This window comes from Carassius auratus, chromosome 45 (assembly GCF_003368295.1).
Source record: "Carassius auratus strain Wakin chromosome 45, ASM336829v1, whole genome shotgun sequence".
Lineage (NCBI taxonomy): Eukaryota > Metazoa > Chordata > Actinopteri > Cypriniformes > Cyprinidae > Carassius > Carassius auratus.
The window spans coordinates 19,738,512-19,752,730 of record NC_039287.1 but is presented as its reverse complement, the minus strand read 5'-3'; the positions used below and the strand labels follow the sequence as shown (position 1 = coordinate 19,752,730).

Here is a 14,219-nt window from a genome sequence, read left to right as displayed (position 1 = left end):
TGATTGCCTATAATGATGAAATACTTCTAACTTAAACCCTAACCTTATAGCATTTCTGTTTCTATCATTTCTGTAACGATCACATTATTATATTTATGAACATTGCACATAATCCATCAAGTTTGAACTTGAACCTGTTAATTGACTGCGATGGTTCACCTGAACAGTGTGACCACAAGATCACCTTTTAGGAAAACCTATTATTCATTGTGAGTACAATATGATGACTGGTCGACAGATGGAAGCACTGAGCCAAGCATTATTGTTAACATAGACACATCTAAATCTGTCTATTACTTTAACTTAAAGCACACAGCTGTTTTCCCGAATAAGTATAATTAATATATTTTAAAAGAAGCATGCTTTACGGTGAATTGTGAATATAGACTAAAGAGAATTAGAAATAGTGGAGTGATAAACTAATAGCACAGCCTCGCCGCTTTACTTTTTTTAATATATAAAACTTACAACATAATACAAATATTCAGCATGCATGTTCCATTAAAAAGTTACTTTACTAAGGAAACTGCGCTGTTCTAGAAGCCCCGGACGTGTAAAGTAAAAGTGGCCTCTATGGGCGTGCAAAGGAAGAGAGAGAGAGGAGAGAGTGACTCCAGTTTTAACTTGATGGAAGTTTAGTCATCAGTGCATAAACACAGATATACTAGGATTTTGTGGCAAAGAGCTGAACTCGTTTGATGGAACTTCTTCGTGGATGGAGCGGTTTCGAACCGCCATTCACTGTAACTTTTTGAACGCTCTCCGACTGCCATGAAACTCTTAAGTGAGGAGTCATTAAACCAACACATACAGTCGCCCCCCCCGTGTTCAGTCCTTCGCCTACCGTTTACAAAGCCCCGGGATGGGGGCTGATTGACAAGCGTCTCAGCCAATGAAATGCCTAAGCTCGCGATCCAGACCATTCTATTGGTTAAAGGAGCTGTCAGTTAAAACGCAGCGCCATTGAATTTCATTATGCTGCCGCTGCGCCATCATCAGCCAGCCGCTCGGAGCAGTGAATAATATCCTGCTGAAAACGCTATTTACTAGCCGTTCCCTGATCGCCGGTAATTCTTTGCACCATCACGGATATCTTTGTGATTGGTTTGTGTACCATGGAAAACATAAAGGCAGGCCTATAGGCTGTTATCTGGGTAAGTGCATTATTTGTGTTGATTATTGTAGTTTAAAAGAAATGGAAGCGTGCTTAAAATCCATTGCATTGCAATACACGCCCTCATTCTTTACATATAAACATATAGTAATAACTAGTCTGTGTGATGGGATTTGCGCAAAGCTGGGATTCTGCAGTTGTGATTTTTGTTACATGCAGTGATTGTAACACTGCAGAAACAATGTTGTCTTTACTGTTACTGATATTTGTAGATGCAGTCGGTATTTAATTACGCTCCTGACCTCAGGTATGCTGCTGTGTCGGCATAAACCTGAAGTCCGCATCCTTCACTTCAGCTCAAACCATATCCTGCAGCCCAACATTTCTTTATTAACGGATACTGCTTAAACTGCGTCAACTGGGTCATATTTACGAGTTATGTTTTTAAAAATTAAATCTCTCTCTCTCTCTCTCTCTCTCTCTCTCTCTCTCTCTCTCTCTCTCTGTGTGTATGTGTGCAAGCAATATCATATCAGTAACAGTCGCTTGTACTGAATATTAGCATGACAGTAGTGTGAATATTAGGAGCACAGTACAATAGTACAATGTGATACTGATTTTAAACAGCTGATAAATAAGATGTAACTTGACTAACTTTTAGACACAGTTACTTTGTCTATTATCACAACTCCAACAAAAATAGTTCCAAACAAAAGGCAGAAAAGGATCAGATGCTGCATGTTTTCAAGCAGTGGTCTTGGTGTACTTTCTCTCCTGAGTGAATACGTGTTTAATTGCGAACTAATTAAACTTCATTAAACGGTTCTTGAACTTATACATCAAAAGAGTATAAAATACGCTTGTCACCACCTACTGGCCCAATTTTTAAAAAGGCTCGCTGAACAATTCTCATCTATTGGTCAGCCTGTCTGGAACACCACAAACAAATCATTTTGTATGCATTGGTGTAGTACATTTTGTCCAGTTAAATTATCTGTAAATTGTCCCTGCTTGAATTCTAATTAATCTTTATGGCAGTTGTTTATTTGGTGCATGATCCTCTGAAAATACAGTATGCAGTTTCAACGGGCACTTTGGATAGAGATTTTTTTAACTAATCAACTGAGCTTCTTATGACATTTGACTAAACACTCTGGCACCATATAATCCTTCCCAGTTTCAAAAGCGAATATGTCATAACTATTTCATTGGGTGCTGAAAGCAGATGGTTCAACTGTGATACTGAGGCTCAAGACTGTGGCTGTGTCTTAAAAGTGAGCCTATCTAGACAGCAGTTTTGAGCATCATGTGCTCATCTGACTCAGAATGTATTCAGTGCCCAAAATCTAGATATACAAATAAACGGATTAGGGATCAATAACATGTCCTGGTTCATGTTCATTAAATGCACTGACCTAGTTTTAGAAGTCTTTTTCTTTGATCTGTGACATACTTGCCTTTAATGGTTCTACAACTGATGTACAGAAGCATTGCTTTCAATTTTTAATGTTGCCTTTGGAGAGAAATAGCTATCGGAGTAAACTTAGTAAGAACTTTCTAACATTTTCAATTTGTTAACATGTACTGATTTATTTACTGCTATTTGTGCACTTTACTTCAAGTCAAAGCATTCATTAGTTGTGCACACATTCAAATCTAAAATGGGTGTTATTTTCTTTATTATAATGCAACATTGATTCAGATCTCTTTGAATGTTCTATAGCTCTTTCACAAAACATAAATAGCCTACCTAGACAGCATTTTTTGGTGCATAATCCCAGAGCCATTGTTCACTGACAAGCTGTGCAAAACAACAATCATATGTTGTGCATGTTTTGCGCAGCTTGTCAGTGAACAACGGTCCTGTGTAGTAAAAGCTGCTCCATGTGAAAAAGTGCAGGTGATGGAGATTTACAGCTGAATACAGAATCGGCTTTACTGACAAGATGCGCATTAAATATCGCATGCGATTTATCGTGCAGCCCTACTGTCTAGGTAAGCAGCCCATCTGTGTGTCTGCCAGGCAGTGTGTAGTCTTGATTCTTTCTTTGTTTTATTCATTATTTCATTATTATCGGATGCACTCATGAACCTTCACACAGCAACACACAATAATCCTCCTACAGTACATGTCATACACACTAACTGTTCCATCTGGAAAAATCAAGTAGACTTTGTGGGATGTGTGGCATCTCTTTCGGGGTTGGTGGAAATCACAAACATACTGTCTTTCTCTGACTTTTTCTCTTCACTTTAAAAGAAGGTAGTATGTAAAAAAAAAAAAAAAAAAAAAAAAAGAATAGTTTACTCATAAAAATTGTACACTCATTTCTCTGCCATTCACCTTGCCCCCACAGGCTGTAAATATGATCTGCAAATAGAAAAGAGATCGTTTCCATCAACATCCTTACAGTCATTTTCGAAACTGCTTGCCCTATGTAGGGTAGCTGGGATGCTGGATCCTATCCCACTCTCACAGGCGTTAAGCAGGGAAACAAATCCCTGGACGGATGGCCAGTGTGTTCCATTAAGTTCTAAACGCAAATACAATTATTTGGGATCGAAACTCCTTAATAACACCATAAAAATAGACCAAATTACCCATGCACTATATTCCGTGCATATGGTTTGTTTGAGAAGAACAAACAACAACAACAACAAAAAAAAAATTATTAATTGAAAAAATGTATATCCACTGCATTTTATTTTCTTATCCGAGACAATCATGAGAAAATTAGAGTGTGTGAACAAAACATTCTTTTTAGTTAGATAATTGGAAGGAATTTGCTCACAAAATACGTGAACCATGTGTCTGATTTATCTGTTTCTTGAGTTCAACTCCTTTCTCAGTGATTCAGTCACAGCATGTCTGGATTTAACAAAATCATGTTTCTGGAGTTATCTGTAATAACTAAATAAAGGACATTCTTTCATGACTAATCATTTGTCACTTCAGTTATGTTGATTTAAAAAATGTATTTCAACTCCCAGCTCTTTGCTCTCCATAAGTTCATGTCATTTTATTGGTAATCTCATGCACCATTTTGTTGATGCCATCATGATTTCAGGGCTTAAAGTTCTCCGGTACTGTGCCAGATATCTGGCGTGTGGCATTTGGCTGCAGGAAAAAAATAGTTCTTCTGAAAAAAAAAAAAAAAATCTTGTTGATTTAATATCACTATCGAGTCAATGAGCTCACCTACAATGGTAGGAGAGGAGCACAGCTTTTACTCTTAACCAAACTAACTAGCCAAGTTACTAGCCAATCTGTATGATTTGCTCTTATAAACCCGAGACGTGCATATAGTATCCAATTGTGTAGGAAGCCCTGGTCAATGGAAAAGCGCGATAAAAGCTGTGAGGCGCAATGGTCAAAGATGTCCATCTAGTGCATATTTGCATAGAAAAGCTAATTAAAAAGCAGTGGAACTTTGTAAACCACTCAGAGTAATCATGTCATCTCCATAAAACATTATGTTTGCCAGAACAAATTTACCAGGATTTTTGAAAAGGTCCTGTTCACATATGATCTCTTAATGGTAATTTACCAGTGAAGACTGTATGTGTGAAAGGGGCTAAACTCTTCCTCTGTATATGCTGTGAATTTGAATTGCTTAATGTTCCTCAAAAAACAGTGTGCATTATCGCACTAGATTTGTAACGTAAATAATTTATAAACCTTTGCCAACACAGGAGAATACACTATGCCATGTATTGTACATCACGATTTCAAAATAAAAGTTTCTGCATGTGGCCAAATATCAAAATTTAATGGATGTAAACATTGTTTAATCATGCTGTAAAGTGAAACGTCACCAAGCCGTTGGCGCCCTTTACCGGTATTTGTTATAATACATAATATACTTAAGTTGGTTATGTTCACATAGTATTTTAACAGTGTTGTTATTTATTGGTTTTAATATTTTATTGAGCCAGTTATTATTGCCTCATTGTTAGTTTATATCTTAATAGTCATACTAAAGCCTGGTTTTTCCACTTGGGTCTGTTTGTTACTAAAAATATCAGATTACTCAAAATAATTCAATTAAATAATAATTCAATAATTCAAAATGATTCAGTTGTCAAAATAATTAGAAGATTACTTGATTACCAAAATATTAATTAGTTACAGTCCTAGATTAATTAAAATATTTCTAAATACAACTGCATTGTTTTACTATTTGTAAATAAAAAGTATATTGTCAGTGAAAATTTCTTACTTGTTGATTACGGTTATCACAATTTACATTGAATGACGTTTATACTATTGTTTGATGCAACTAAACAAACTGAAAACACTAACTGAACAACTTTTGGTGCTTTTCTATAGTATTAAGCCTCAAATGTCAACTCTACATCGGATTTGTTGCTTCTTTAAATTATATATATAAAATAATAAAATATATGGGGAAAACTCTTAAGATAACATGCAGAAGGAACGCATCTCATGCGTGCAGAATAACATAAGTAGGACTTTGAATGATTAATTGCCGCTTTGAACGATTACGTAAATGCCACAATTACATAATCATTCAAAGTGGCTTCCATAATTGTAGTTGTGATTAGAAATTTGATTCATTGTGCAGCCTTAGAACCAAGTATCTGTATTTTGACTCATCTCGTGAGCAAAGTATATTGTCATAACCCTAGTGTCGATAAGTGGTGATTTAGCTCATCATTTTTTCAAGTGTATGAGCTTTCATTCTTCAGGTCAACCATATATTCGTGTGGAAAAAAAATCAGTTTCAATAAAGAAAGTAATCATTTTGCCATAGTATCCTTTCAAATGTTAAGATTGCCACAGTCTTTGCTTTGCATGCAAAACCACTTCCAGGAAATTCAGTCACATTCTCCATAACCACAAAAGCCATTTGCTTCTCACATGTTCCATTTTGTTTAAATATTTGACTTTTATTTTCTGGTATTAATCACTTAACCCAATGCTTCTTGACTCAACCTGCTGAACCCTGGAAAGGTAACCGTGAAAACACAGACGAACGTTTGGAATATTGCTGTTCTGACTGGGATGCACCTTTTAAGCTGGAGGGTTTGTAGAGGTGAAAATATCTTGTTTATTTTTAGATAGTATCATGTCTTCCTGTTTTGTTCAGATTTGTTCTGAGAGCAAACATATGGGGCTCATCTTATAGAGACGTGCTTATGCCATCAGACGTCGCCTTAACTGCCCTGCCTGCATTTCAGATGTGTTCTAGAATATGTAACTTACACTGTGTAAGGTAATTGTCAGATACTTTGCCTTAATACTGCAGGTAAAATCTCACATGTTGAGGAACAGAGCAGAAAAAATGGCAACATTTTGTGTTTTTGCTGTGTTGGCATATAAACCTAAAACTAATTCTTCTAATTAATAGGTTCAAAATTCAGATTATTGCTGTCAAAAATGAACAAGACCTCAAAACTACATCAGCATTTTTGTTCTTTTGTTTAGCTTTTACATGTTTAATTAAATTGAGGGATCCCTCTTTCATTTTCCAAGTTACTAGACCACTATTCACAGATGCAAACTCAAAAACGATAATTTAATTCTCTTAAAGTAAAATATATAGGATGAAATATGTATACATATTGAAGTTTAGCTCACTTATTTTGCTTAAGAGCACAATCTATTTAAGTCCACATATGATACTAAAAAGAAACTGAAATTGCTTCTAACCACAGTTGGAGAGCTGAAGTTCCAACCACACAACTTTGCGGTTTTGTGTGTGTAAGTTCCTTAGAACTATGATTTCAGGAAACAAGGGATTGTTAAACTATGTTGGTAACGATGGAACTTGCAACTATAGCTGGCTAATGAATATTTTGGGGAACACACACCCCTGAATAGCTAAATAATGACTTCATTAGGCAGACAAACAAATTCATCCCTAATTCATGCTATTTGTTGGGCCAGTGTTGCAGTTAACACATTTTAGGAGAATCATCCTGTGAATTGCTTGTTTTAGCTGTACTTGCATATTAAGCTGTGATAGAAGGTATTTTAACATCAAAAGATTGTACACTTTACCTGCAATAAGGAGAGTCTACCAATTCTAAACAGACCTGCAAACCTGTTCACCAGTGGTTAAAGTAATATCTTTCATAGTGCTCAAGAAGTGTTGGGAGTAATGCATAATACCGTATTTTCATAGTTTGGCTGGTGCTGCGACTTATTTATCAAAATTAATTTGACATGAACCAAGAGAAATGAACCAAGAGAAACAATCTATATATATATTTTAAGGGGTCATCAGATGCAAAATTCACTTTTGTTGTTGTTTGAACATAAATGTGTGTTGGAAGTGTGTGTACACATCCACCCTATAAGGATAAAAATCCAACCAGTTTTTTTTTTTTTTGTGTGTTTTTTTATCACTATTTTAAAATCCCTTCTGAAATCAGGCTTATCTGAAATTCCTGTCAGAATGACGTAGTTTTGCACAGGCCCCTCCCACGATAGTTGATTCACATGGCTGTCATTCCTTACACCTGCCTGAGTGAGCTGTCCGCCATTGTGTCAACTCCGGTGTGGGGTTGTCGCCTAACGCCTGTTTCACACGTAATCCATCTGCAGTGCGTATGCAGTCCGTGTGCGTTACGTATGTGGTGCTGAAGCAGCAAGGACTCATTGTGCTTTCACACAGGACACGTTTGCAGTCCGCTACTGATCTGTGGCTGTTTAAGCCACAAAACACAACATTTGTCCATTATTTTGATATCAAATCATTTAAAAACAAAACAAAGTTTGGGGGTTCGATTTCCAGGAAACCCATGATAGGTAAAAATTGATAGCCTGAATGCACTGTAAAGTCACTTTGGATTAGGGATGTCAACGATTAATCGATGATCGATTAATTGTCGATAAGAGATGCAATCGATTAAAGCTATCGATGGTCGGTTAACCGATTCAATGTTGGGCTGCGTGCGGCTCATGCGCACTCAACACGTGCGAGCGGCTGTGAGTGACGGTGATGATATATAAAAGCATCATCATTCATTCACAATGTACAAATTAAGCTTTTAATGTGATTTAAACTTTAAAGTACATTAAAATAGAAACAACATAAAAGTTCTTCAACATTAAATGCAATAGAAATGTAGTTACTAATCATTTCATCAGATAACTGTTTTATATCGTGCGCTTTGCAGGGCTGCGGGACACAGTGACAGGACAGGTAGTCTATTCATTCCTACAACTTGTTAATTCATTCCTACGAATTATTAATGTGGCAATTGTCCATGTTTCATTAATTTTGTTCCCTAAATAACCCATGATTTAAGTGAAATAAGGGAACAAATTAATAAATCGAACGAATTCTTAATTCATGAAATCTTTAATTTCCCTTCCCATGTTTACCACAGTAAGAGATGCGAAAACAGTTATTAAAAGCGAAAGATAATAAAATAAACCTGGGAAATTAGAGGGTTAGACTATGAAGATTTAGGAAAAGAAACAATGCCTAAATATACTGAATTTGTGGAAATTCGTGATCAACCGGCAAACCAGAACAAAGCCGCGTAAATGAAGACTATGGGTTCCAAAAGCATGGTCGCGATCTAACATTTTCCAGTTAACCTATTATTCGTCTAATAAACAAAGCTTTTATACCACACTTGTCATAATCAGATCTTATCATTTCTAAATAAATAATTGCTGGATTCAAAACAGCGATTAATAGGCGCTGTGACCGACACATTCCTGGAGCATTCAGTTTAAATAGACCGTAGTATACCGGTCCACTCTGCTGTTATGCCAAAGACGTTTTTGCTCATATGAAGAGGATCATCTTTTCCGTCTATATGCGAATGCGTGTTAACTACAAGCCTAGTTTACATTATAAATAATAGTTTAACATTCAAATACATTGCGAATATGGAAACATTTCGATTTGTGCCGAATGAGACATGAGCAATAACCTCCAAATAAATCTAGCCAAAGCCGCGCTCGCTCATCCTCGTCTGCACGCATGCACTGTCACGATCTAATGCGCTGTATGCCGGATTTTTACAAATCTGACATTTTCTAGGACAGAATCCAGCAGGATCAAATTAATGTGAGCAACTGTGTTTTGGTGCAGCAGCGCCGATGTAGTTCACTTAATGTGCAGCGCAGTCACACGCGCTCCACATTTCGGATAATTTTATACAATAATGTCAGTTGAAAACATTGCAATTGTGCTTTAAAATACAACAACGAGCACCACAAAACCATTTAAAGATGCGCGTTCAGCGTTCTTCGTGCGGGATTGGAAACTGTCAACAAAGTAAAATGACCTCAAAAGTATGGCGCGCTCTCTTCATTTTATCAAATGATCATAATCGCATCTATTTATTTTATAATCCTGCTACTAGCATTTTATTCAGACTAAAACCTCTTTAATTCAAGTGAGAAAGCGTTTTGTGTGTGTATGTGGCTTTTGCACATCCTGTCATACCGCTGACTGCGTGCCTGCAATAGACGCATTTTGCAGTATTATGGTTAACGATTAATCGATTAATTGATCGTTAATTTAAACGACGATCGATCATGGAAATAATCGAAATTTGACATCCCTACTTTGGATAAAAGCGTCTGCTAAATGCATAAATGTATTTATTTAGTACAGTAACAATCTTTCATAGACCTATTTAAATTCAAATATAAACAACGTATTACTCATGCATTTGACTGCTAGGTTTTTATAATAAGTTGCTGGAACAAGCTGCAACACATTTAAACACAACATTAGCATCCTTTTCTTGTTAGGATATCACAAACATTTAAAGTTAAAACTCCCTACTGACAGAAACCGTCGAGTCTCGTGCCTGTTGCATTTAAATCTTTATTACACGCAATCCAACGGGTCTTAAATTATTTTTGTTTTTCTGCCTCTATAAAAGTGCATATATAATATTGCCTTGTTTCTCTAAAGTTGCTCTTTTTCTTGTTTTAAATCTAGCCAAAACCCATGTGTTGCGTGTGAAACACAGTACGCTTTAATTAGTATACATTTATTGTGAAATGACTGCATTTCCATGTCAATCCATGTTAATTTTTACCGCAAACAATGCGCTGTCACTTTAATTCAGCACATGCAGCTCAGCAAAAATAGACTCGGTATATAAATGTTCGCTGCACTGCTGTAGACGCACCGCTCCTGTAACGCACATACGGACTGCAACCACATGCAGTGTTAACGCTGGAATCCGTTAACATGGGTCGGGTGCGTAAAAAAATATGCAATGCATACGTACTGCAGATAGAGTATGTGTGAAACAGGCATAAGCTATTGAGATGTTTTGTTGTTGGTATAATAATAAACATAGCAGTCATCATTTACTCCCGACATCTGAGCCACTGACATTATAGTAACAGTTTAATTATTGATCGTGTGTTTGTAAGGAACAGACTGCAATTTTGGTTGTTAGTCAATAGGTTCAGAAGTTCTAAAATCTCAGATGCTACTCTCAATGCATTTAAATTTCATTCATCCAAATAGTGCCAGATTTGACTTTATCCACCAGGATTTGATTGGATTAATTTTCTTGCAAACCCTTCAGAGAGTATAAAAAGCAAAGACGGGTAAATACAATGTTGGTACTTTTTGTTTTAGGATGTGGAAGTGGATCTTTTAGGTATCCATCTTCTGATCCAGCTGTTCTTTCTGTGTGTGTGGTTGACCAATGGAAAGTCTGAAGTGGGTCACACTCTTTTTCGTCACAGCTAGCCTTTGCTGAGGTCATCACATATCACCACAGCCCACGGTGCACTCTTCTGCCCTTGTGTAGGCAGCCTATGCCTGTTCTTTGAGAGAGAACATCAGCCAATACATAGAGAGACTCAACAATGGGCCACAGGCCAGAAACATACTTTACACAAGTATGCTTAGCCAGAAGAGAAGCGTGCTGTCCCACTGACCAAGATAAACATGTTTTTGCACTGTCAGGTGTTGTTTTTTCAGGCAGTTTGCAATAAACATGACAGTTTGATTCACTTTTTTTTCTGTATTTTGAGCCTTAAAGCTGCAGTAGGTAACTTTTGTAAATATATATTTTTTACATATTTGTTAAACCTGTCATTATGTCCTGACAGTAGAATATGAGACAGATAATCTGTGAAAAAATCAAGCTCATCTGGCTCCTCCCAGTGGTCCTATTGTCATTTGCAATTACTGACCGCTCCCAGTAAGAAATCAACCAATCAGAGCTGCGGTCCGTAACTTAGTTTGTGTTCAAAATGTAGAAAAATTTATATAATAAGCGAGTACACCATGAATCCATTTTCCAAACCGTGTTTTTAGCTTGTCCTGAATCACTAGGGTGCACCTATAATAAGTGTTTATAATCGGACTATTTTAGATTGCTTCGGGGTTACCGCGGCGGAGTAACCCAGTACCTTTGTGATTCTTCATAGACATAAACGGAGAGAAGTAGTTCTGGCTACGATGTTCTACCACAAGACGCAAGCAGTTCTGTTTATTAACCGCTAGAGCGTCAAAAGTTTCCTACTGCAGCTTTAATGTCCATGACTTAATGCCTTAATGTCCATAATGTCCATGCAATAACATCATTTTCAGAATATGTCCAGAAGTTCAAAAAATACTGTAAAAATACTATTCGGGTAAATATGTATGTTTCTGTCCTTAGAAATTGTGTACCTCAGTATTGCACGTTCAATGTACAGAATGTACATATTAAGGTTAACACCATAACCATAAATCTGTATTTATGCTAAACTTTAAACTTAATTAATAAAAGTGGGTGGTGTTGGTGCAGTGGATAAGACACATGCCTTTGGTGTGAGAGACCTGGGTTTGAATCCACTGTGAGACACCAATGTGTACATGAGCAAGACACTTAACCCCTAGTTGCTCCAGAGGCGTGCGACCTCTGACATATATAGCAATTGTAAGTTGCTTTGGATAAAAGTGTCACTTAAATGAATAAATGTAAAGTGTAAATGTAAAAGTTATTACTAGGGTTGTCACAGGTATTGGCACTACAATTGTTTTATTTGCAGTAGCGTAGTGTGTCAACTCAAATTAAATGAATTTCTTAGTCAGGGTGCATTTTATGTAAACATACAGTAGTCAGTTTGTCCTCCAAGTAAACAAATTGGGGAAAAAAAGTGTTACATTTAATCTGCCTTGCAGTATACATGCAACCAAACAGACCTTCTTCTGTCTATTGTGTTGTTAGAATTAATCAAACAAGAAGAAAAAAAAGGAAACAATACTTTAAGAAAAATATGCAACTTGCATGCCATTCTTTAATAAAAATGTAGGCCAAACTTAAAAATTATCATTATAAGCTAACTATTAACTATGACTTTTACTTCAGTGAACTCCTAATTTGCTGCTTAGTTGTTGTTGTTTTTTATTCATTTTAGTTAGCAAGGTAGTTGTTAAGTTTAGGTATAGGGTTGGATTAAGGTATCTAAAATATGGGCATGCAGATTAAGGCATTAAAATGTGCTTTATAAGTACTAATAAACAAACAATAAGCTAGAAATATTTGTGCTAATAGGCAACATGGTAAGAATTGGTCCCCCATAATTTAATTTAATTTGTTCATGGTTACGTGATAACATTTTAATGCCAACCGAAACTGTTACCTTTTAAGGGGTTAGTTCACCTGAAAATGAAAATAAGCCCATGCATACTCACCCTCATGTCATCCTGTAAATGACTTTCTTCTTTCAGATTAATCCAGTCAGAGTCGTTTTAAAAATTGTATCTGATCTTTCAAGCTGTTTAATGGCACTCAGCATGTCTTGCAGTGCATTAGTCCAAAAGAAGTTAAATAAATGGCGCCCGTCCATATAAAAAGCTCCGCTGTGTGAACAAATTCCTCTCGTTGCGCACTGGTTCCCAATCTTGGTCCTGGAGAACCCCCAACACTGCACATTTTAGGCCCCGTCCACACGGAGACGGAGCTTACCCCAATCCAATCTTTTTTTTTCCTCGTCTCAAGAAATATCCGCGTCCACACGAAACCGCATAATGATGTAGTATACATGCCAGACCAGACTACAGAGATACACTAAAAGCAGAGAAGAAGACTTGGACTATGCTCATAAACCTTGCGCGTGGTACACAAACGAACATGGAACAATACATTTATTAATCAGTGTTAATGTTACTTAATAAAAAGACAATCGTTCAGTGTTTGTTCATGTTTTTGTTGCTGTTACGTGACGTAGAGGTGTCTGACTAGGGGGGAGACGTGGGCTGATGACGTCATCGTTTCAGAAAATATACGGATTAGCCGTCCAGACGAAAACGCAAAGACGGCGTTTCAAATTTATCCACTCTGGGACCCGGTTTCAAAAAATAGCGGTTTCACCTTATGAAAACGCCGGATCCTTGTGGACGAAACGCCTATCCGATAAAAAATTTGTGCGTATTCACAGAAACGCATTTCTGTGTGGACGGGGCCTTAGACGTCTCCCTATTCACACACCTGATTCAACTCCTCAGTTCATTAGTGAAGACTCCAAGACATCAAATGTGTGTGTCAGATATGAGAGACACCAAAACGTGCAGTGTTGGGGGTTTCTCCAGTACCACGATTGGGAATCACTGCTGTAGATAGATGAATTTTGGTAAGAAAAATATCCATATTCAAAACGTAATAATCACTTTAATGTAGCTTGCGTCAACAGTTGCATATGGAAGTAGTTTCCGGGAGGATGACATATGATGTCAGCGTTGCACATCCTCCTGTGAGTCTTGGGAAAACCAATGTTTGTTAACAGGAGCAAAGGAAACCAAAGTCTACTCTTGGCTTCTATTGAAATCCTCAGACATTGTTCTTTACAAATCCTCATTTGGTATCACTTCTGACCTCATACGTCATCCGCCCAGAACTGCTTCCATGTACAACAGTGAGCACAAGCTACTTTAAATTGATTATTACATTTTAAATATAATTTTTCTTAAAAAATGAATCGATTCACTACAGGAGGACTTTGTTTACCCCCCAGAGCTGTGTGAGACACTTTTTATTTAGGATGGGTGCTTTTTATTTCACTTATTTTAGACTGATGCACTGCAACACCTACCGAGTTTAAAATTCGAAAAACACAACTAAGTCTTACTGTACTGCATGGTTTAGTTACACACATCCT

At 36.8% G+C, this 14,219-nt stretch overlaps 1 protein-coding gene across 4 annotated transcripts in view; it reads left to right on the top strand.

Annotated features, from left to right (window-relative positions):
- Window positions 1-964: 964 nt before the first annotated feature.
- Window positions 965-14,219, top strand: part of LOC113063512 (tyrosine-protein kinase fynb) — a 72,784-nt gene continuing 59,529 nt past the window's right edge. For all 4 annotated transcript variants that reach the window (XM_026233967.1, XM_026233969.1, XM_026233968.1 and 1 more), the window contains exon 1: window positions 965-1,154. The gene's annotated coding sequence lies outside the window, so the exon portion shown is untranslated. The remainder of the gene's footprint in view (window positions 1,155-14,219) is intronic.